Genomic DNA, 24,236 nt, shown 5'->3' on the forward strand with positions numbered 1-24,236 from the left:
ACCATAGCAAAATTCCTTTTCTGAGTACTAAAAGAAAAATATGTTTGAGACCAGAAGATGGGAATGTAAACTGGTAAGAATAAACTGTGGGTGAAAACCCATTGTTGCCTAGCTGGATCAGAATCACCTGGGACCCACCTCTTACCTACTGAATCAGGATTTTCATGTCAGGTGCCACCTGACTCTCCCATTATTCCAAGTGATTCTGATGGCTGACATATTTGAAAAGTACTAATTTAGAAGAGGATTGCTAGTAGATTGGAAGTGGAATGAAACTATAGGTGCTTGAAAAAACTGATTTTAATACGTTAAACCTGTGCCAAGTAGTAAATAATCACTTTGTACCCATAACTCAGATTATAAAGTTGTACTATAATACAGTAAAACTAATTAATTTACTTAAATTTTAATCCCATTGAGTTTGATTTTAAATGTGTCTTAAAGGTACCTTTGGAAAGTTGGATAAAGCTTCTGTGGAAATCTAGCTTGGAAAAAAGTGTTTTTAATGATGTTTTTGTGACTTAAACCATTGACGTCATATTTTTAAATAAAATTTTTAGGGCGCCTGGGTGGCTCAGTGGGTTGGGCCGCTACCTTCGGCTCAGGTCATGATCTCGGGGTCCTGGGATCGAGTCCCGCATCGGGCTCTCTGCTCAGCAGGGAGCCTGCTTCCCTCTCTCTCTCTCTCTGCCTGCCTCTCCATCTACTTGTGATTTCTCTCTGTCAATAAATAAATTAAAAAAAAAATCTTTAAATAAAATTTTTAACCCCTTATTAAGTTCTTCCTTTGTGGCAAGTATAAACTCCATAAGAATGGGACTTGTTTTGTCTGCCAGTATATTGCCATTCCTAACATGTAATGGATGTTAAGTAAATTCTTGAATGAAAAATTCACCACGTAGTTCCTTTTGGCACTTTGATAAAATTAGAATAACTGAAGGGTTTTGACCAGTTTACCTTAAATTTCCTTGTGGGACAAGTAATTAAACTTCTTTTGGCTTGGTTTCATCTCTTTCATTCTTAAAAGGCATGCCAGGTTTTAAGTTGCAAGCTCAAATAGCTGCAGGGTCCTCTTGTGAGATATTAACTGGGAAAATAGACTTTACATGGGTCAGACAGGTTCTCAGTGATGCATATTGCCTTGCATGTAATAAGTACTTAGTGCTTTTTAGTTGAATAAATGAATCTTAATTCACTCCTCTTTAATTTTTTTGTTTTATAAATGATAAAACCAAAACCCAGAATGGATGTTATTAAGACTAATATCACATAACTCTTTAAAATTCATGGCCAGAAATAGAATTCAGGCACCTGGATCTAACACAGTATTCTTTCTAGATAATATTTCATTTCTGAGTCGGTTACAGAAAGAATGATTTTTCAGGGTACTGAATCTTCCCTAAGATCCTTGGTATCCTGAGGCCCTAGCATGAAGTGAGTCATATATTCTTTTTCTTTTTGTTTTTTAAGATTTTAACATATTTATTTAAGAACGAGCAGGGAAGAGAGAGAGAGCATGAGCAGGGGGAGGGACAGAGGGACAAAAAGACTCCCTGGTGAGCAAGGAGCCCAACCTGGGGTTTGATCCCAGGACCCTGAGATTATGACCTGGGCCAAAGTCAGAAGCTTAATCACTTGTGCCACCCAGGTGCTCCAGGTACCCCGTGAGTCATATCTTCAGCCTGGAATCACACTGCCAAGTCCTTAGACTGTGCCTCTTAAGCAGTAGAACAAGTTATTTAAGCTCTCTATCTTTTAACGTACTCATCTATAAAATAGGGATAATAATGCTTATCTCATAGTGCTATTGTGAGGATTAAATATGGTAATATATGTAAAGTACTCAGAATAGTGCCTTGAACATAGTAAATTCTGTATTAGTTGCTACTACTGTTGTTGTTCTTAATTCATTTGTCTTAGAATCTGACACCCCCCAAAAGACATTAGGCCATTTTCTTGGAGTTCTTTTTTAATCTTTCCTCCCTTTCTTAGCAACTTTCAAATCCTCGGGGTAGAGGTGTGGAGGATTAGTGAGAATTAAAATAGAAAAAAAGTTCATGATTCTTGTCATTGACAGATTTGTCTTTGTTTCCAAAGCTCTCTTGAACTGAGGTATCTAACATGTATATGTATTGTGGAAGAGAGGTTGACAGTCTACTAAAATTTATGAAGATTTTTCAATGAAAACACTTTTTTTGTGTCATTGTGTCATAGATGAAACATATATAAAGGTATTTTCTGGAACAAGGTATGAGGATTTTAAAATTGTTCTATTCTACCTGACACCTCGATTCTTTAATAATGTACTTGTGAGATTGAAACTGTGAATGGTTGAAAACCACTGGTATAGGATAATATTATGTTAAAGGAGTTGGGGGACAGAATCATCTCTATTTCCTGAGTTATATGAAGTTACATTAACTTTTGAAGATAGTTTTCAAGGGTCCTATTAAAGCGAGTGTATTGTTTCATTTTGTTTTCCTTCTTGTCTGGGCAGAGAATTGATTTTATTTGTTGCTGAGGAGCTGGCCACAATTATACAGGAATGGAATAATTAACACTTAAAGGGAGTATTCATTCTCTCCAGTATTGGCCCATAATGTTTCTGAAGGAAAAGAGATTGCCAAGAAGCAGTGGGAACCTCTTTCCCACTAAAGGCAGGCACACAGATTCCAGAGTACTCTGGAGCCTGATTGTTTGCTAATTTGTAAACAATGAAATAGAAGAGGAGCCAGCAGTGCAAATCATTTTTCAGTACTGTTCAACATCTATTAATTGGGTATGCATTATCTGTTTGCTGTACTATACCAACATATAATTCCTTGGAACCTTTTAACATTTGACTTCAATACTAAAATTAGAGTCTTTGAAGATTTATAGTAAAAAACTGTTAGAAGTAATCAGTAGACATTAAATTGCCATTGCTTTCTGGTAGTATTTATTATGTAATAGTATAAAACCACAACTATCCCATCTTCAGTTTGAATATGTAAAAAATATATATTGTAAGGAATTCCCACTCTTAATTTCTATTAATTTAATTAATTTCTATTAATTTAATAAGTTCTATTAATCTTAATTTCTATTAATTTCCCTGTGTCTGCCTCTCTTAGAGAGTGGGGACTGTTTTATCACTAAGATGATCCTAGTTAGCAGGATAACCCAGGATAACCCAGTTAGCAGTTAACCCAGGGTTAGCACCTGGGTCTATGGTATAAAAATGGTATAAATACCATAGTGGAATAAATGAATAAACCTCTGCCTTGGTGCTAATCCTCTTCCTGTCTCTTCTCAAAGTGTGGCCTCTGGAGGTCCATGAGATAGTTCGTTGGGTTTGTGAAGTAAAGGACATTTTCATAATAATACTAAGACATTATTTGCTTTTTTCACCATGTTGATATTTGCACAGATTGGGCAAAAGAAATAATGGATAAAACCCTCTCGCACCAACATATGAATCAAGGCTGTGGCACCAAATTGTTAGCAGAAGCCATTGTATTCTTTTTTTTTTTTTTAAGATTTTTTATTTATTTGACAGACAGAGATCACAAGCAGGCAGAGAGGCAGGCAGAGAGAGAGGAAGGGAAGAAGGCTCCCTGCTGAGTAGAGAGCCCAATGTGGGGCTCCATCCCAGGACCCTGAGATCATGACCTGAGCCGAAGGCAGAGGGTTTAACCCACTGAGCCACCCAGGTGCCCCAAGTCATTGTATTCTTAATGGCCATGCAAACTCAGTAGAAAAAAAACAAAACCAGGTTTACTTTAGAATGTATTTATGGGGGCACCCGGGTGGCTCAGTGGGTGAAAGCCTCTGCCTTTGGCTCACGTCATGATCCCAGGGTTCTGGGATCAAGCCCCACATCAGGCTCTCTGCTGGGGAGCCTGCTTCCTCCTCTCTCTCTGCCTGTCTCTCTGCCTCCTTGTGATCTCTGACTGTCAAATAAATGAATAAAATCTTTTTTTTTAAAAAGTTTATTTATGAAGCTGTAAAAATTAATCATTTTATTAAATCTTAATCTTGGAGTACACAGTCTTGTAATATTCTGTGTTAGAAAGTATGCATAAAACACTTCTGCACATCAAAGTACTACCATTATCTCAAAAAGAAGGACTTGCTCTGTTTGGGTTGTAAGCTTGGTTAGGTGTCTGTGTCAGGGAATACCATTCTTACTGGAAAGAATGACAAATTGGTTATTTAGACTTGGTTATTTGGTACCTATTTTCTCAAAACAGGAACAAAATGATACTGTCACTTCAAGGGAAACAACTGGCAGTATTTGTTGCCAGTGATAAAATTAGAGCTTTCAAACAAAAATTAGAATTTTGAAAGACTCATTTCTGTCACTTTGAGCTTGAGATCTTCCCAGTACTTGAAAAACTTTTCTGAAAAGATAGGTGATAATATTAAGAAATGTTATTTTCAATATTATATAATAAAACACGGCAACATTGTCAGGAAATCTGTTTTCCAAATATCCAGTGGATAATGTTTCAAAATTATGCAGAGATAAAAATTCTTTCAAAGTGCAAAATGATCAATGGATTTAACATTAACAGAGTTTGTAAAGTTCGTCAGTGTGGTTTCAGATTCTACATGGCAACTAATCTTTAGGAAACGACCACTTGTGTGAGTTTCGGTATAGTATCAAAGAAGAATACCCACAATTGTCTGAAAAAGCTTTTAAAATGCCTTTTTCCAACTGTGTATCTGTGTACTAGATTTTCATTACTTCAACCAAAACAACACGTTACAACAGATTGAAAACAGCAGATATGAGAATCCAGCAATCTTCTTTTTCTCTTTAAGATTTACTTATTTATTAGAGAGAGAGAAAGTGTTAGCACCTGTGGGGGTGGGACGTTGGGAAGGGGGAGAAGGAGAGAGAGAATCTTAAGCAGGCCCCATGCCCAGCATGGAGCCTAATTCGGGGCTCAGTTTCACAACCCTGAGATGATGACCTGGTCCAAAATCAGAAGTCAGACGCTGAACTGACTACACCTCCCAAGTGTCCCCCAGCTATGTTCTATTAAGCTAGACATTAAAGAGATTTGCAAAAATGTAAAACAGTATCACTCTTCTTGCTATTTTTCTTTGGAAAATAGAATTGTTTTAATAGAGGTATATTAACATAAAGTTTTAAAAAGAGGTATTTTTAATTTTCTGTTTTAATTTCTAATATAATAAATATCAGTAAGTATACCCACACAAACAAAAGCTCTTTGGAAGTCCTCAGTAATTTCCAGAAGTATAAAGAAGTCCTGCAACCAAAAAGTTTAAGAACTGCTGCTCTCTGCCATCTCTGTGTCTATGTTTGGCCTATGACTTTAGTTGCAAGCCTGAGACTTTTAGGAGCTTCACACCGGTCTTTGTTACTCGTTTTGCCTTGGAAAATGGTCCAAATTAAATCATACTTCCATTTGGGTAGCCATTAGAAGTTTCAGATTTTCTCTATTTTTGCAAAGCTTTATGGGAAGACCAGCTCATCCTTCAGAGGTCTAACTCAGATACCTGTGAGGTATTTGTTGACATCACTTTCTACTGTGTGATCCTATAGCACTGTTTTATCACCCTAGTCATACTATGTCATGGTAGTTATTTATGCCTCCCTACTCAGTTATGAATTCTTCAGTGCCAAGTACCAGTCTTACCTTAGTATCCTTGGTACCTTTCGTAAGAAGAATGGAATGTATTGTAAACATTTGTTGATGACTTACTGACCTATTAGGATCAGTGTGAAGGGCCACAGTTTTGTTAATTTTTTAATAAACAGGTATGATGATAGCAACTAAAATAGGTCCTTCTGAAATTGCTGCATATCAAATGCAGTATAATGAAGCACAGCATATAAACATGCCACATTGTTAACTCATGGAAATTTTCATATAAAATGTGACTATTTAACTATTATTTCTTCTTCATACAGTTGGCATATTCTTTGTGTAGTTTAAATGTGTGCATGTTTAAAAAATGTATGCATCTTTAGTACAGTTTGGCAAATGGAATAAAAACCTTTTTATTCCATAAAAATATTCATCAATCAATATTCTCCATTAAAAAAATCATTTATATTCATCCTGTTCATGTATTATTTGTTTTGGGGCAGGTCCCTTAACCTGTCTGAAGCTTTTCTCTGAAATGTGGATAATTTTAAGTCAGGGCATTGTTGCAAGTAGTTTTATTAAGCATATCTAGCCCTTTGAGTTATTTAAATAGTGGCTTCCAAAGTGAGATATGTGACCCACAAGAAGCACTCAGGGACAGTTCATTGGGTGTGGGAAAAATATATTCAAACTTGTGTCTACATGCTTGAATATAAAATTAATAAAGAAATTAAGGTTTACTAATATTTAATATGTAGCTTAACATGGCCACCTTCTCTTAGCCTATGTGTCTACATATTAGAAGCTCCCGTGTCGGGGCACCTGGGTGGCTCAGTTGGTTAAGTGGCTGCCTTCAGCTCAGGTCATGATCCCAGGGTCCTGGGATCAAGCCTGGCATTAGGCTCCGGGCTCAGCAGAGAGCCTGCTTCTCCGTCTCCCCTACCTGCTGCTCTGTCTACTTGTGTTCTCTCCCCCATCTTTCTAATAAATGAACAAAATCTTAAAAAAAAAAAAAAAAAAGGGAAGCTCATGTGTCAGGTGGAGAGTGGAAGGTGTCCTGTGTAAATGAGAGGACAAATACAAGAGGAGGCTCTACCTCTATCCCTTTTTGTCAAGAAATCATAAACATCTACTTACATTCATTGGATTTTCATATTTCTGTAAACTTCCATTCACATTACCTTGGCTAGACCTTGTCACATGGCTATCCTTTACTATAAGGTAAGTTAGGAAAAAGTAAGTACTAGACTTGTCCTGATTGCCTTACAAGAAGCAGGCATGAGAATGGATGGATGTTGGTTAGTGAGCCTATACTGTTGGCTACAGAAATATTTTCTCGTTATTTTGTTGCTGACAATACCTTTGCTACCTATGTAAACTCTCATATTGGTATACTTTCAGAAGCTGAAAACAGAATTTTCTAAACTGTTTTGTATCACATTGACTGATTTGCGGATGTTGAACCAACCTTGCAGCCCTGGAATAAATCCCACTTGGTCGTGGTGAATAATCCTTTTAATGTACTGTTGAATCCTATTGGCTAGTATTTTGTTGAGTATTTTCGCATCTGTGTTCATCAAGGATATTGGTCTATAGCTCTCTTTTTTGATGGGATCCTTGTCTGGTTTTGGGATCAAGGTGATGCTGGCCTCATAAATGAGTTTGGAAGTTTTCCTTCCATTTCTATTTTTTGGAACAGTTTCAGGAGAATAGGAATTAGTTCTTCTTTAAATGTTTGGTAGAATTCCCCCGGGAAAGCCGTCTGGCCCTGGGCTTTTGTTTGTTTGGAGATTTTTAATGACTGTTTCAATCTCCTTACTGGTTATGGGTCTGTTCAGGCTTTCTATTTCTTCCTGGTTCAGTTGTGGTAGTTTATATGTTTCTAGGAATGCATCCATTTCTTCCAGATTGTCAAATTTATTGGCGTAGAGTTGCTCATAGTATGTTCTTATAATAGTTTGTATTTCTTTGGTGTTAGTTGTGATCTCTCCTCTTTCATTCATGATTTTATTTATTTGGGTCCTTTCTCTTTTCTTTTTGATAAGTCGGGCCAGGGGTTTATCAATTTTATTAATTCTCTCGAAGAACCAGCTCCTAGTTTCGTTGATTTGTTCTATTGTATTTTTGGTTTCTATTTCATTGATTTCTGCTCTGATCTTTATGATTTCTCTTCTCCTTCTGGGCTTAGGGTTTCTTTCTTGTTCTTTCTCCAGCTCCTAAAAGTCCAAATAAAAAAGTAGTTAGTAGGGGTTTATTTTTATTTTTTATTTTTTTAATTTATTTATTTTATTTTTTTATAAACATGTATTTTTAGCCTCAGAATTAGTAGGGTTTTAACTGTACCTAATTGACATCAGGAAATAGAACTGGGGGGAAAAAAAGGAAATAGAAATCAAGTGAATGTCAACAAAGATCCTTTGCATAATTGGTAGATGGCATTAAAAAATGAGTATCCTGAGTACAGCCAATGATGTGCTTTTTGCATTTAGATTAATGTATTTTTGTGATATATCTTTTTTAGCTATGACAGCCATTCAAACCAAGTATCAATATATACACTTTATTTTTATTTATTTTTTTTAAAGATTTTATTTATTCACTTGACAGAGAGAGCACTAGCAGGCAGAGCAGCAGAGGGAGAGGGAGAAGCAAGCTGCCCTCCTGAGCAGGGAGCCTGATACAGGGCTCGATCCCAGGATCCCGGGATCAGGACCCAAGCCAAAGGCAGTCACTCAACCAACTGAACCACACAGGCATCCCAATATATACACTTAAACTAGACCTTCATTCAAATTGTTAAACGAATTTTTAAAAAATTTTAAGCCTTTGCTATCACATTGTTCTTCTATATAATGAGAGAAAAATCAGTTTTATATCATTATAAAGTAAAATATCTTAATTGTCAATTTCTTCATCTCTTCTTTTTAAATTTCCATTTGTAGCATGTGTTTTATAATACACAGTAGCATGTGTATTATAATACATAAATACGTGTATACCTATGAGAATGTTTGTACTGTTTTTCTGATATTGGCATGCGATAAAAAGTTGGAGACCAATAGCCTACATAATATTACTGTAATGTACATTTATTTCTTCTACAAACTTTGTGTTCAAGTATTCAGCGTAGAAAATTATTAGGGCACCTGGGTGGCTCAGTTGGTTAAGCATCCACCTCTTGATTTCAGCTCAGGTCGTGATCTCAGGGTCATGGGATGAAGCCCCAAGTCACGGTCAGTGGGGAGTTGGCTTGAGAGTCTCTCTATCCTTCTTCCTCTGCCCCTCTGCCACCTTCCCACTTGTGTGCTCTCTCTCTCTCTCTAAAATAAATAAATCTTTTAAAAATTGTTAAGGGGCACTTGGGTGGCTCAGTCAGTTGAGGGTCTGCTGTGGCTCAGGTCATGATCCCAGAGTCCCATGATCAAGCCCTACATCGGGCCCCTGCTCCACAGAGAGCCTGCTCCTCCCTCTCCCCCTACCATTCCTCCATGCTTGTGCATGCACACACTCTTTCTCAAATAAGTAAATAAAATATTTTTAAAAATTGTTAAGAAAATTGTATTTTCTCACTGTCAACAGGTGGCCCATTGATCTACTCTGGCTACATGGCAGTAATCAGCATTTCCGGTTCTGTTTGAGCATTCCATCTAGTTGTAGTCATAATGGCTAAGTGAGTATGGCTCTTCTGAGAACCATACAGAAACTTACATTAATTTAATTCCTTAAACCTTTTTCTTATTAACCCACATTATGATTTAATTGGGAGGGATTTGTTAAATAACTATACTTAAATAGTTGGTACTTGTATGGCTATTACGAGATTTTTTTTCCTTCTGATTTTCAATGGAATTTTTCAGTCATATAAAAAGGTAAAAGGATTATTTACAATTAACACCTGTGTGCCCATCTTTCTGCTTAAGATGAAACAGGTATAACTGAGGCTTCTTATGTAACCATAATACATTTTAAAGTGTATTTTAAATTAAATAATATAATTCCATTTTAAATTTGAAGCACTGAAATGTTCTCAGTACATTATGCATCTGCTTTTTGAACATTCCCCTGACTGATATTTCTCAGGAAAAATATAGTTAGGGAACTCAGAAAAACAATGCTTACATAATGCATGGTAAATTCTGCTTTCTGTTTTGTCCCTATCTGATTGTAAGAACAGTGGATGAATATGATACCCAGTGAAAGGTAATATTTTACCAGTGCTTATGGTCAGTAGTAATTAACCCAGTTCTTAACTCTTGGTAAGAGATACCAAATTCGGATGGTCACAGAGCCTCAAGCTGTATTCCACTCCTTGGTATACTTTCTGGGGAGGAGTGAAGAGTGGCTGGATGCTGTCCTACTTCAAATGGCAAACGATGTCTGCATTTTCCCCTCTGGAAGCTCACCAGCTGTATTTCCATATTGACATTTCTTCATAATCACACCTTCCCAGTTATTTTTGGCTACATCTATTGTGATAAGGATGACAGAAAACACTTAACATCTTAAGATCACTTAATACATTTTCAAAGGCAAATAACCAAATAATCAATATATTCAATTACATGGTAAGGAATAAGCCATATGATCTTATAAAAGGCCCTTCTCACTGGTCAATCTGTGAAAATGATAAATTATTATATCTTGTATTGTTGTTTTGCTGATTATTCACTACAGGCCGCAAAAGCCTTGGAATTATTTAGGAGTTTTAAATTAGAAACCACAAAAAAATGACTGCTGTTTAATGTTTTGCATCCCCCAAGTTGTAGTTAACGCCCACTCAGGGCACGCTTAGACTTGGTTGGTAATTACAATTGAGCTGTAAAATATTTTGACAGTTTCCAACTGTTGTGTACTTGTTAGTCATTTGGTGGCAAATGCAATTTGGTGAGGTTTTTTGGTGGGGCATGTTTAATTAAGAATCTTTCAATTAAGTAGTGTGCCACACTAAGCATTAATACAAAGTTTTGCAGCTATGAGCTACTTTTACTTTTTACCCAAGGCGGGTAAATGTGTTTCATTAAAAACACTGCATTGCTTTTATGCCTTTACTTTTCTTTACAAGCTTTTACTTGTCTTATAGTAAAGCATAACTACTCAGTACTTAATTTGTAGCCTGAACATCGTATATGATTTTCCTGGGTAAATGAATTCAATGGCAAATAAATCAAATTGCTCATGATAATTACAGAACTAAAAAAGAAAGATGGGATGGATTTTTGTTGCATGATTTTATCCTCTTTTTTTATAACAACAAAGCTCCTAATAATAAGCTAATTTGGGCAATATGACAATTCCTAGAAAGAAAGTGTCAAATCTTTTAAATCAAGGCAGGTTGCCTATTTAGATTGAAAATAGTAGCTGAAGCATTTTAAATCTCTCTGTTAAACATACAGCTTTTAAGTAAATCATTATTTGGAATTTCAGAGCCAACTGATCATGAAAAAATTTAAGCCCTTAGTGTACTCAAGAGTAAAACAGTAAAAAGCTCATATTCAAATCACTTGAAAAGACTACCATTTAAAGATTATAATTGTCTTTCTGGAAATCTTCAGACATTTTATTCTTTCAATTTGTTGATATGACTTTTGATCTTGAAGCCAGCAGTATATGTAAGGATTTGGTGGGGGGGGGGGGGGATAGAATTCTATGTATCCAATCTGTTAGTTCTTTAATGTTTCCTGCAAAAATATATTAATGTGATCTGTGAAAATAAAACCAAATGTTATACTGAATTAACTTGTACTGTATCAGTTTAGGCTTTATTTTGAAATATATAATCTCCCCAAATTATCAGTGTTGAGAAATGCATTAGACAAACTATCTTTATTTGCTTTTATAACCTATATATTCAGTGAGCAAAAGGGCTGAAATGGGGTCAGGGAAAGGGTGGGACTAAGCAGCTAATTACTGGGTTAAATTAGAGAACTGAGTAAGTAATGAGAAATATATTTGTACACGACTGTATAATTTGTAAAATTCATCAAACTGTACACTTTCAGAGGGTGGATTTTTTATGTAAATTGTACCTTATTAAATCTGCTCTTTAAAAATACTTTTAGAAATTTTAAGTTGAGCAGAGCCCAAGTCAGCATGCCAATATCATAAAATCGATATTGTATTGCCAACTTATTCAAGAATTGCAACTTATTCAAGAGCACTGGGTGGCTCAGTGGGTTAAAGCCTCTGCCTTCGGCTCGGGTCATGGTCCCAGAGTCCTGGGATCGAGCCCCGCATCGGGCTCTCTTCTCGGCTGGGAGCCTGCTTCCTCCTCTCTGCCTCTCTGCCTACTTGTGATCTCTGTCCGTCAAATAAATAAATAAAATCTTAAAAAAAAAAAAAAAAAAAGAACTGCATTTGTAATTGAATATGATTTATTCTTGTCCAGTAAAGGCCAAAACTTGCAGAAAAGCTGAACAAGATAGTGCAAGTATTGTCCTTTGATATTAATATGCACATTGTTATGTTCTGTTGAGTTATTAATAAATTAAATATATCTCTCTTAAAGGACTATCTACAAATATGCTTTCCCCATGATTAACTTTCTTAGATCAGGTTTTCTCTTTTATTTATGTTCTATATGTAAGTGGATTTTTAAAAATTCACATTGGTCTTACTACAAAACAGTATTTCTCTTTTATAATTTATTTATTTAATTGGTATAATTGTGCCTTGCTTTATATGTAAATTTTTATTGGAGGCTTTTAAAAACGAATTGTTGAAATTTAGATTATATTTTAAATATGCAGCGGGAGAAGAGGGAATCTGTAATTAAATTATTTCATAAATGTCAGTATCTGCCATTTAATTTTACCAATTTATAAAAGGATAACATATCTAGCACTGAAGTTAAAATACATTCAATAATATTTATCAGTTAAGGGTGCCTGGGTGGCTCAATCAGGTAAGTGTCAGACTCTTTGGCTTAGGTCCTGATCTCGGGTTTCTGAGATTGAGCCTTGCATCAGGCTCCATGCTCAGTAGGGAGTCTGTTTTAGAGTCTGTCTATCCCTCTGCCTCTCCTCCCCATCTCTCTCTTAAATAAGTAAATAAATCTTTTAATAAGATAATATTTAGCAGTTATAGGACAGTTGATTTGTTCTGAATGTTAAATAGCATGCATGCCATTTTATATGAATTTTAGTTTTCTACTTATTCTAATAGTTGCAAAAAAAAAAAAGCAAAAGATGACCTACTGAGTAAGATTGCATACTCTCTGAGCCCTTCTTGGCATTTTACCTATTACATTTTATTTTAATGGTAATATTAAGTATTGTGAAGGTATTGATCCATCTTCTCTAGATACTTAACAGAATTTAAGTAAGCATAATAAAAATGTAAACAGGATATTTCTTTTTTTTTTAATCTTTATTTAAATTCTAGTTAGTTAACATACAGTATAATATTGGTTCCAGGAGTAGGATTTCGTGATTCATCACTTACATATAATATCCAGTGCTCTATACAACAAGTGCCCTCCTTAATACCCCTCACTCGTTTAACCCATCCCCCTCCCACCTCACCTCCACCAACCCTTAGTTTGTTCTCTGTAGTTAAGAGTCTCTTATGATTTGCTTCCTTCTCTTTTTTCTTCCCTTCCCTTATGTTTATCTACTTTGTTTCTTAAATTCCACATATGAGTAAAATCATATGGTATTTTCTTTCTCTGACTGACTTATTTTGCTTAGCAAAATATACTTTATCTCCGTCCATATTGTCGCAAATGCCAAGATTTCATTCTTTTTGATGGCTGAGTAATAGTCCATTGTATATATCTATACCACGTCTTCTTTATCCATTCATCAGTTGATACATGTTTGGGCTTTTTCCATAGTTTGGCTGTTGTTGATAATACTGCTATAAACATTGAAACAGGTTATCTCTTAGGATGGCATCAAAATGATTAAAAATTTATTTAGGAAAAATTAAATGTTTAAGAATAGTATTTTTAGGGGCGACTGGGTGGCTCAGTGGGTTAAGCTGCTGCCTTCAGCTCAGGTCATGATCTCAGGGTCCTGGGATTGAGTCCTGCATTGGGCTCTCTGCTCAGTGGGGAGCCTGCTTCCCTCTCTCTCTCTGCCTGCCTCTCTGCCTACTTGTGATCTCTGTCTCTATCAAATAAATAAATAAAATCTTTTTTAAAAAGGATGGTTAATGAGGTTTGATTATCCTTATAAGATATTAAATAAAGCATATTATAAAATAGTGATGTACTGGTAAAAACAGTTGATGGGACACTGAAGCAGAATTTCTAGCCCAGAAATGAACACGATCTCATTAAGACCCATATATACACCTAGCACAAATAAATAAATAAAATCTTTTTTAAAAAGGATGGTTAATGAGGTTTGATTATCCTTATAAGATATTAAATAAAGCATATTATAAAATAGTGATGTACTGGTAAAAACAGTTGATGGGACACTGAAGCAGAATTTCTAGCCCAGAAATGAACACGGTCTCATTAAGACCCATATATACACCTATATAATAATATAGTGTAAGGGAAGCCTTACAGAACAATGAAATACAATTCAGGAAAATTATGTTAAGATAATAATTCAGAACCTTAATTCACACCTTTTACCAAAAATGTATTCTAGGTGGAAGAAAGCATTAAAACATGAAATTGTTTTTAAAAGAAGAGGAGTTAGTATTTACCAGATTTCTGGAGATGAAGTAGCTTTCTAAACCAAAAGAAGCAAAAGATACCATAAAAGGAAGTGGTACTATAAAAAAATTCAAATTATTAACATTGAAAAGAAAAATGGTAGGGACAGAAAATATATGTCCATAATAGAAAAAGAGTTAGCAGCTGTATTACTTACATATCTTTAAGGAAAACATGTGATATACTTAGGACTTGATCCCACATCTGGCTGACTCCAAAGTCTATATGCTCTTAATAATGCTGTGTCCTTTTCTTTTGCTACATACACTTATGAAAATAACTTATCCCTTATGGCAGTCTGTATATGGTTTAGTTATAGTACATTTATAGGAGAATTAAGCTTATTTTCACTTGTTTACAGAAAAAAAATTTTGAAAAAAGAAATTATATGGATAAAATCTGCATGATTTTGTTAGTATCCCTTAAAAGCTGCATCTACCTGCAGTTTCTCTTCTCTGTACTCTGTATCAATACTTGTTAGGTTATGTAAGATACAGATGGTATCACTGAAAAGCCCTAAGAATATCCTTTCTCATAAGGATAGTTCACACAGTAGAACAAAATGGCTAATAGAAATGATTAGGAACTCTCCTAATCATTAACCTTAGCTTATTAGGAACTTATTTATTGTTTGTAACAATAAATAGGTATATATTGGAAACTCAAATTTAGAATATGAGACTATCTCAGCAGTTGTTCTCCTTTAAGTTTCTTTTTCTGTTTTTTTCTTTGCTTTATAGTTTCATACTCTTGACTTGCCCATCTACTTTTTAAGGATATAATAGTTCCTGTATTGTAACCTAGTAATTTGAAATATTTGTGGTTTTTTGTTTGTAGTAATTCTAAAAATTTCTGTGAACTCTTTTAGAAATTCACTGATGCAAAAGATTTTACAGAGGAGTCATTGTAAAATCATATACTATTAGGGCTCACAGTCTTTCCTGTAATTCTTCATAAGGAAATCTGTTAAGGAACTACTTTGCAAGTTAAAGACAGTCAAATGTTTAATAATTCTTTTACTTCTATTTAGCTGACTTGTGATAATGTGTGATTATTTTATAAATTCAGTCTGTATTGGTAAGATTAACACATTTTGCATGTTTGTTATCATAAATAAGCTTTCCAAAAGACAGAGTGAATAAAATGCATCAGGTGTGGGAATTGTACCCTACTTGCAAGGTAATCAAAATACCTTTTATTGTTTTCATGGTTGCTGGAAGAAAACAGGACTCCTGAGTCAGAGATAAAGAGCTTTATTACTCACAGCAAGAGTATCAGCATATTTTGAGGCACCTGGCTGGTTCAGTCAGCAGGACATGTGACTCTTGATCTTGGGATCATGTGTTCAGGCCCCATGTTGGGGGTAGAGTTTACTTTAAAAAAAAGAATATTAGCATATTTTGGTTGGTTCCTTTTGCCACCAAGTCCCATAGGGTGAGATGAAGGGTCAGAGGGAAGCTGCACACACAGTATGGTTGCATCACATTTGAAAGACATTGAGCTTGGGGAATCCAGTACATTTATAGCTATCATTAAACAAGTCTGCTCTTTATCCCAGAGGGAGATAGTACCTCAATCTTAAGGGCTGATGACTTGTCTATGAGGAGTGATTTGATAAAAAGCAGTCAGGAGTTTTCACTCTTGGACAACCTAGAAAGATGTGTAGGAGCAGAAAAGATGCACAGAAGAGTGTTTCCCACACTCTGATAACAATACATTTTCTTATGTGTTTTTTTTTTTAATCAGCTCTTCTTTTTGATGTTACTGTCTATATACTAATCATTGTGCCTGAAATTTCACTAACTCTCTACCACTATTTGATTTATACTTAGAGTAGTAAGTTTTAAGGAAATAATTGGAGTAAGGACTGCTGGCCAAGTGGGGACATTTATATAGCCCAAATACTCTGTTATAGAATGGATTTTTTTTTCATATTTAATTATCATTTTATAGGCATGGAATCATACACATTTTCTTTGTGTTTCTGGCAAACTTACTATTATAATGTATTTAATTTTGTCAGTGAATAGGCATGTTCCCATAAGGAAACATCATGAATATTAATACATCCTGCAAACACCCCTATATTGCACAGTGCTCTTCATCTCTTCAGCGTTTTTACTCTTTAATAATGACATAATGAGGTGAATCTTTCCATAATCAGTTCTTCAGTTTAGGGTCTAGAATTTAAACTTAAGCCACCAGTTAGTCTTCTTGTGTTTATTTTCTTTGACACACTCAAAGCTGATGTTGGTTGATTTGATCATTTAAAAATATAGCAATTTCTATACCCACATTTCTACATTGTTTACACCAGTGATTTGCAAACTTTTGTTTTTCTTTCTTTCTTTCTTTCGTTTTGTCTCAGAACCCTTTTATACCCTTAAAAGTTTGAGAAGGTAGAGGATTCTTGAAATAAGGTAGAGTAGGAAAAAAGGCAGGCTTCAAAGCAGAAGAATCAATGAACTCAAACATAGCAAAATTGCAATAATAGAGTCTAAGGAATAGAAAGGTGTAAGAAAAATGATCAGAGCCTAAGGGACTTATGGAGTGGAACACTGTCATGTGGACCAATATACACATTATGGTAGTATTAGAAGAGGAGAGAGAAAGGGTAAAAGATAGTTTGAAGAAATAATACTTGAAACCTTCCCAAATTTGATGAAAGATATGATAAACAGCAACAAGATTAACAGTTCCAATATGAAGAACTCAAAGACAATCACACTGAGACACACTGTAAGCAAATTGTTGAATGCCAAAGACAAAGAACCTTGAAATCAGCAAGAGAAAAGCAATTTAAAAAAAAACAAAAAAAGAGGGACACCTGGGTGGCTCAGTGGGTTAAAGCCTCTGCTTTCGGCTCAGGTCATGATCCCAGGGTCCTGGGATCGAGCCCCGCATCGGGCTCTCTGCTCAGCAGGGAGCCTGCTTCCTCCTCTCTCTCCGCCTGCCTCTCTGTCTGTCAAATAAATAATAAACAGAATCTTTAAAAAAAAAAAAAGAAAAGAAAAGAAAGAAAAAAAGAAAAGCAACTCATCATATGCAAAGGATCCTCAATAAAACTGTAAGATTTGTCGTCAGAAATTTTGGAGGACACAATGCAGCAGCCAATATATTCAAAGTGCTAAAAGAAAAATTCTGTCAATCAAAAATCTTATACCTGGGAAAACTGTCCTTCAAAAGTGAAGGACCAGTTAAGATGTTCTCAGATAAACAAAACCTGAAGAATTCATTACCATTAGACCTGTCCTACAAGATATGCTTAAAGAAAGTCCTGTAGTTTGTAAATTTTTTAAAAAGATTTATTTATTAGAGTGCACAGGCAGGGAAAAGGGGCGGGGGGGGGGGGCTTGATCCTAGAACCCTGGGATCGTGACCTGAGCTAAAGGCAACACTTAACTGATTGAGCCACCCAGGTGTCCCAAAAGTCCTGCAGTTTGAAATGAAAGGACATGTGATAGTAACTAGAACCTCTATAAACAAATAAAGATCTCAGTAAAGGTAAATATACAGTTCATTGTAAAAGATAGTAGTAGTATAATGGTTTGTAAGTCTACTTTTTGTTTTTTACATGACTTGAGATTAATACCTTTTTTTAAAGTTATTAGTCTAAAAGGTAGTATTATTATAACTTCAGTTTGTAAACCCAGATTTTGTTTTGTATGTAATTTAAGAGATTACTGCATTAAAAAATTATTGATTATGCTTTTGAACACACTGTATATAAAAATGTAATTCTGTGACAGCTGAAAGGGGGGTATGGATAGAGTTGTAAAAGAGGAAAAAATCCTTATATGCCACTGAAGTTAAGCTGGTATAAATTTAAGATGTTACAACTTTAGGATGTTAAATGGTGAACAAAGAAAATAGTTGTATAATATGCTTAGAAGGAAATGAGAAAGGGATTTAAACACTTTACTACAAATGGAGAAATTCCTAGAAACATCAAACCTACCAAAACAAAACCAAGAAGGGATAGAGAGACTAATAACAAATAGGGAGATTAAAAAAGTAATCAAAAGCCTCCCCAAAAAGAAAAAGCCCAGGAACAGGTGGCTACACAGGTGAATTCCACTGAGCATTCAAAGAAGAATTAATACTAATTCTTAAGCCCTTCCAAAAAGTAGAAGAAGAGGGAACACTTCCAAACTCATTTGATATGGCCAGCATCACTCTAATACCAAAGTCAAAGACACCATAAGAAAAGTACAGGCCAATATTTCTGTTCAATTTTTATGGTGCAAAATCCCTGTATAAAATACTAGCAAACAAATTAAACAGTGCATCATAAAGATTATACACCATTACCAACTGTAATTTATTCCTATGATGCAGGGATGATTCAGCATATACATACAATCAATGTTATTCCATGTAAACATAATGAAAGATAAAAACCACATGATCATTTTAGTAAATGCAAAAAACGTATTTGACAAAGTTCATCATTCATTTGTGATTCAAAACTCTCAACAAAATAGATACAAAGAAACTTACTGCAATACAATAAAGGCTGTTTATGAAGACCCCATTGCTAAATCATAATAGGGAAGAACTGAACACTCTTCCTCTAGTATCTGCTAAAGGCAAGGATGCCCACTGTCACCACTTCTATTCAGTATAATAACAGAAGTCTTAAGAGTCGGCGGGCAAGGAAAGTAAACAAAAGGCAAGAAGGAAGAAGTAAAATGATCTGCTGGAAGATGATATGATCCTATATGTGGAAAACCCTAAAAACTTTCACTAAAAAAACTATTAGAACTAATACATAAATTCAGGAAAGTTGGATACAGATTACAAAATCAACACACAAAAATCAGTAATGTTGGGGTGCCTGGGTGGCTCAGTCAGTTAAGTGTCTGTCTTCAACTCAGGTCATGATCCAAGGGTCCTCAGATCGAGCCCCACATCGGACTCTCTGATCATCGGGAGCCTGCTTCTCCCTCTCCCTGCTGCTCCCCATGCTTGTACTCTCTGTCAAATAAATCAATAAACAATCTTTAAAAAATTCAGTAGTATTTCTTTACCCTAGTAATGAACTGTATGAAAAGGGAATCAAGAAAACAATTCTATTTATAACATCAAAAAGAAGGAAAAAATTTAACAAAGGAGGTGAAAGATCTGTACACTAAAAATAATAAACATTGGTGAAGTAAATTGAAGACACAAATAAACAGAAAGATACACTGTGTTCATGAATTAGAAGAATTAATATTGTTATAATATCCATGCTTATTGGGGCACCTTGGTTGCTCAGTTGGTTAAACATCTGCCTGTGGTTCAGGTCATGATCCCAGGGTCCCAGGATTGAGCCCTGTTATCAGGCTCGCTAGTCTGCTTTTTTCTCCCTCTTCCTCTGCCTGCTGCTCCCCCTGCTTGTGCTCTTTCTCTGTCAAATAAATAAATAAAATCTTTAAGAAAATATATCCATACTATCCAAAGCGATCTATTGATTCAATACAACATTTATCAAAATTCCAGTAGCATTTTTGACATAGGAAAAAGTATCCTAAAATGCATACAGAACCAAAAGAATCCAAATAGTTAAAGCAGTCTTGAGAAAGAGGAACATTATTGGAGGTATCACCCTTTTTGATTTCCAATTATATTACATAGCTATGGTAATCAAAACAGTATGATACTGGCATAAAAACAGACATATATAGACCAAAGGAGTATCAGAGAAGGCCCAGAAATCAACCCACACATACACATTTGTCTGATCTTCTATAAAAGCGCCAATAATGCACAATAGGAAAGAGCAGTCTCTTCAATAAAATGTGCTTTAAAAAGTATTCACATGCAAAAGAATAAAATTGGACCCTTATTTAAGGAGGGCACATATTACATGGAGCACTGGGTGTGGTACATAAACAATGAATTTTGGAACACACACACAAAAATAAAATTAAAAAAAAAATTGGACCCTTATACCATACATAAAAATCAACACAAAATGGATTTAAGATTTAAACATACAATGTAAAACTCTTAGAAGAAAACTTAGGGGAAAAGTTTCTTGACATCAGGCTTGCAGTGATATTTTGGGTATGACACCAAAAGCAAAGTCAACAACAACAACTATATATATATATATATATATATATATATATATATGCATATATATATATATATGCATATATGCATATATATATATGAGATGATATCAAACCATAGAGCTTCTGCATATGAAAGGAAACAATCTAAGAAACAAAAAAGCAACCTAGAGAATGGACTAAAATATTTGCAAATCACATGTCTAATAAGGGGTTAATATCTAAAATACTTAAGGAACCCATACAGTTCAATGGCAAAATATAAATAACCCAATTAAAAAATAGAAGACCCGGGGCGCCTGGGTGGCTCAGTGGGTTAAGCCGCTGCCTTCGGCTCAAGTCATGATCTCAGGGTGCTGGGATCGAGTCCCGCATCGGGCTCTCTGCTCAGCGGGGAGCCTGCTTCCCTCTGTCTCTCTCTGCCTGCCTCTCCATCTACTTGCAATTTCTCTCTGTCAAATAAATAAATAAAATCTTTAAAAAAAAAAAAAATAGAAGACCCGAATAGACATTTTTCCAAAGTCATACAAATGGCCACCAAGAATATGAAAAGTTGCTCAATGCCACTAATCATCAGGAAATACAAATCAAAACCACAGTAAGATATAATTTAACACTTGTTAGGATGGCTATTATCACAAAGACAAAAAAATGGTAAGTGTTGGCAAGGCTGTGGAGAAAAGGGAATCCTGGTATACTATTGGTGGGAATTTAAATTGACACAGCCATTATGGAAAAAGTGTAGTGGTTCCTCAAAAAATTAAAAATAGAACTATCATATGATTCAACAGTCCCACTTCTGGGTATGTATCCAAAGGAAATGTAATCAGTATCTCAAAGAGATATCCACACTTCATTGTTCACTGATGCATTATTTACAATAGCCAAAATATGGAAACAACTGAAGAGTCTTGGCTATGGTAATTATTTCACAATATGTATGCATATCAAATCACATAAACCTTAAATATATAAAATTTTTATTTATTAAAAAATAAAAGAACAAAAGCAGTCTATAACTGTACTTTCCCATCAGACAGTAGCCATCAGATACACATAACCATTCAGCACCTGTCTGAATTGAGATGTATTATAAGTAGCAAATGCATACTGAATTTTGCATAACAGGCTTCCCCACCCCGCCCTGCAACCAATAGGCTCCTTGCCCAGCTTAGGACCTGACATGGAGCTTGAACTCATGACCCTGAGATTGCAATATGAGCTGAGATCAAGAATTGGATTCTTAACTGACTGTGCCACCCAGGTGGCCCCTGCATACTGAATTTTTAAGACTTAGTCCGAACCAACAATAGAAAAGTGTCTAATAATAATAATAATAATGACAATGCAGTAATTACATATTGGAATGGCAATATTTTTAATATATTGGGTTAAATATATCACTAAAAATTTAAAAAGAAAGATCTCAGTTCAACAACTTAACTTTACAACTTAAGTAACTAGAAGAAGAACAAATTAAACCCAAAGCTAGGAGAAGGAAGGAAATGATAAAAATAAAAGCAAAGATAAATGAAAGAGAGAATAGAAAAACAATATAACAAATGATGCTAGGGCAAGTAGGCATCCACCTGTAAAATATGAGTACAGACATAGACCTTATACCCATCACAAAAATTAATTCAGAATGGATCATAGACCTAAATATAAATTGCAAAACTGTGAAACTCCTAGAAGATAACATAGAAGAAAACCTAGGTGTCCTTGGGTATGGTGACACCTTAAGATACATACCAAAAGCATGATCCATGAAATAAATAATGGATAATCTGGATTTCATTAAAATTAAAAACCTCTGCTCTGTAAAAAATAATATGGAGAGAATGGGAAGACAAGCCACAAATGAAGAAAATATTTGCAAAACATCTGATTAAAAATTGTTATCCAGGGTCACCTGGGTGGCTCAGTGGGTTAAAGTCTGTGCCTTCGGCTTAGGTCAAGCCCCACATCGGGCTCTCCGCTCAGCAGGGAGCCTGCTTCCTCCTCTCTCTCTGCCAGCCTCTCTGCTTACTTGGGATCTCTGTCTGTCAAATAAATAAAATTTTTAAATTATTTTTGAAAAACAAAAATAAAAATTGTTATCCAAAAGATAAAAAGAACTATTAAAACTCCATAATAAGAAAACAAATAATCTTATTTAAAAATGGGCCAATGGGCGCCTGGGTGGCTCAGTGGGTTAAGCCGCTGCCTTCGGCTCAGGTCATGATCTCAGGGTCCTGGGATCGAGTCCCGCATCGGGCTCTCTGCTCAGCAGGGAGCCTGCTTCCCTCTCTCTCTCTCTGCCTGCCTCTCCGACTACTTGTGATTTCTCTCTGTCAAATAAATAAATAAAATCTTTAAAAAAAAATAAAAAAATAAAAAAAAATGGGCCAATGACCTTACACCTTGCAAAGAAGATTGAATGATTGGTTGATTGATTTTTTTTTTTTAAGATTTTTTTTTAATTTTATTTTAAAGATTTTATTCATTTATTGGACAGAGAGAGAAAGAGATCACAAGTAGGCAGAGAGGCAGGCAGAGAGAAAGGAAGGGAAGCAGGCTCCCTGCTGATCAGAGAGCCCAATGCGGGGCTTGATCCCAGGACCTTGGGATCATGACCCGAGCCGAAGGCAGAGGCTTTAACCCACTGAGCCACCCAGGCACCCCTTTTTTAAAGATTTTATTTATTTATTTGTCAGAGACAGAGGAGAGAGAGTGAGCGAGCACAGGCACACAAAGAGGCAGGCAGAGGCAGAGGGAGAAGCAGGCTCCCTGCCGAGCAAGGAGCCCGATGTGGGACTCGATCCCAGGACCCAGGGATCATGACCTGAGCTGAAGGCAGCTGCTTAACCAACTGAGCCACCCAGGCATCCCTGGTTAATTGATTTTTTTTTAAGATTATATTTATTTATTTGACAGAGATAGATCACAAGCAGGCAGAGAAGCAGGCAGAGAGAGAGAGGGGAAGCAGACTCCCTGCTGAGTAGAAAGACCTATGCAGGGCTTGATCCCAGGACCCTGAGACCATGACCTGAGCTGAAGGCAGAGGCTTAACCCACTGAGCCACCTAGGTGCCCCTGACTGATTTATTTTTAAGATTTTATTTATTTGAGAGAGAGTGAAAGCATGAGCCGGGAGGAGCGGCAAAAAGGAGAGGGAGAAGCAGACTCCCCACTGAGCAGGGAGCTTGACAGAGGGTTTAATCCAGGACTCTTTAAGATCATGACTTGAGCTGAAGGCAGATGCTCAAGAAAATGAGCCACACAGGTGCCCCCAAAGAAGATTTAAGATTACAAATAAGCATATGAAAAGATGATCCACCTCACATGTTATCAGGAAAATGCAAATTAAAACACAGAGATACCACTGAACACCTATTAGAATGGCTAAAATCAGGGCCACGGACAACCACCAGTGCTGATGAGGTTGTGGGGCACTTGATTGCTGGTGGGAATCCACGATAGTATACAGCTACGTTGGAAGACAGTTTGGCATTTCTTAAAAATGTATACACTCTTAACATATGATCCAGCAGTTGTGCTCCTTGGTATTTACCCAAAGAAGTAGAAAACTTATACCCACACAAAAACCTGCATATCGATGATTGTAGCAGCTTTCTTCATAATTGCTAAAACTTGGAGCAACCCAAATGTCCTTTAGTAGGTAAATGGGTAAATAAACTGTGGTACATCTAGATAAACGGTCTAGATTCATCACTAGAAAGAAATGAGCTATCAAGACATGAAAAGACATGGAGGAACTTTAATGCATATTATTAAGTGAATGAAGTCAATCAGGAAAAAGCTACAGAGGATATGGGTTCAACTAGCAATATTTTTTGTGTGGAATGTAATGAAGGGTAGATATTGCATAATTACCTTAATAAATGCAGAAGAACTATATAATAACATT

General features: G+C 35.7%; 1 protein-coding gene and 1 long non-coding RNA gene across 14 annotated transcripts in view; both read left to right on the forward strand.

The window, feature by feature from the left end:
• Nucleotides 1-24,236, forward strand: part of EHBP1 (EH domain binding protein 1) — a 367,874-nt gene that overhangs the window by 230,143 nt on the left and 113,495 nt on the right. The window lies entirely within an intron of this gene.
• On the forward strand, nucleotides 756-18,475 carry LOC116596325. Its single transcript, XR_004288110.1, has 3 exons — nucleotides 756-856; nucleotides 14,750-14,754; nucleotides 18,464-18,475. It is a non-coding gene; the product is annotated as an uncharacterized LOC116596325 (long non-coding RNA).

This window comes from Mustela erminea, chromosome 7 (genome assembly GCF_009829155.1).
Source record: "Mustela erminea isolate mMusErm1 chromosome 7, mMusErm1.Pri, whole genome shotgun sequence".
In the NCBI taxonomy this organism is placed as follows: domain Eukaryota; kingdom Metazoa; phylum Chordata; class Mammalia; order Carnivora; family Mustelidae; genus Mustela; species Mustela erminea.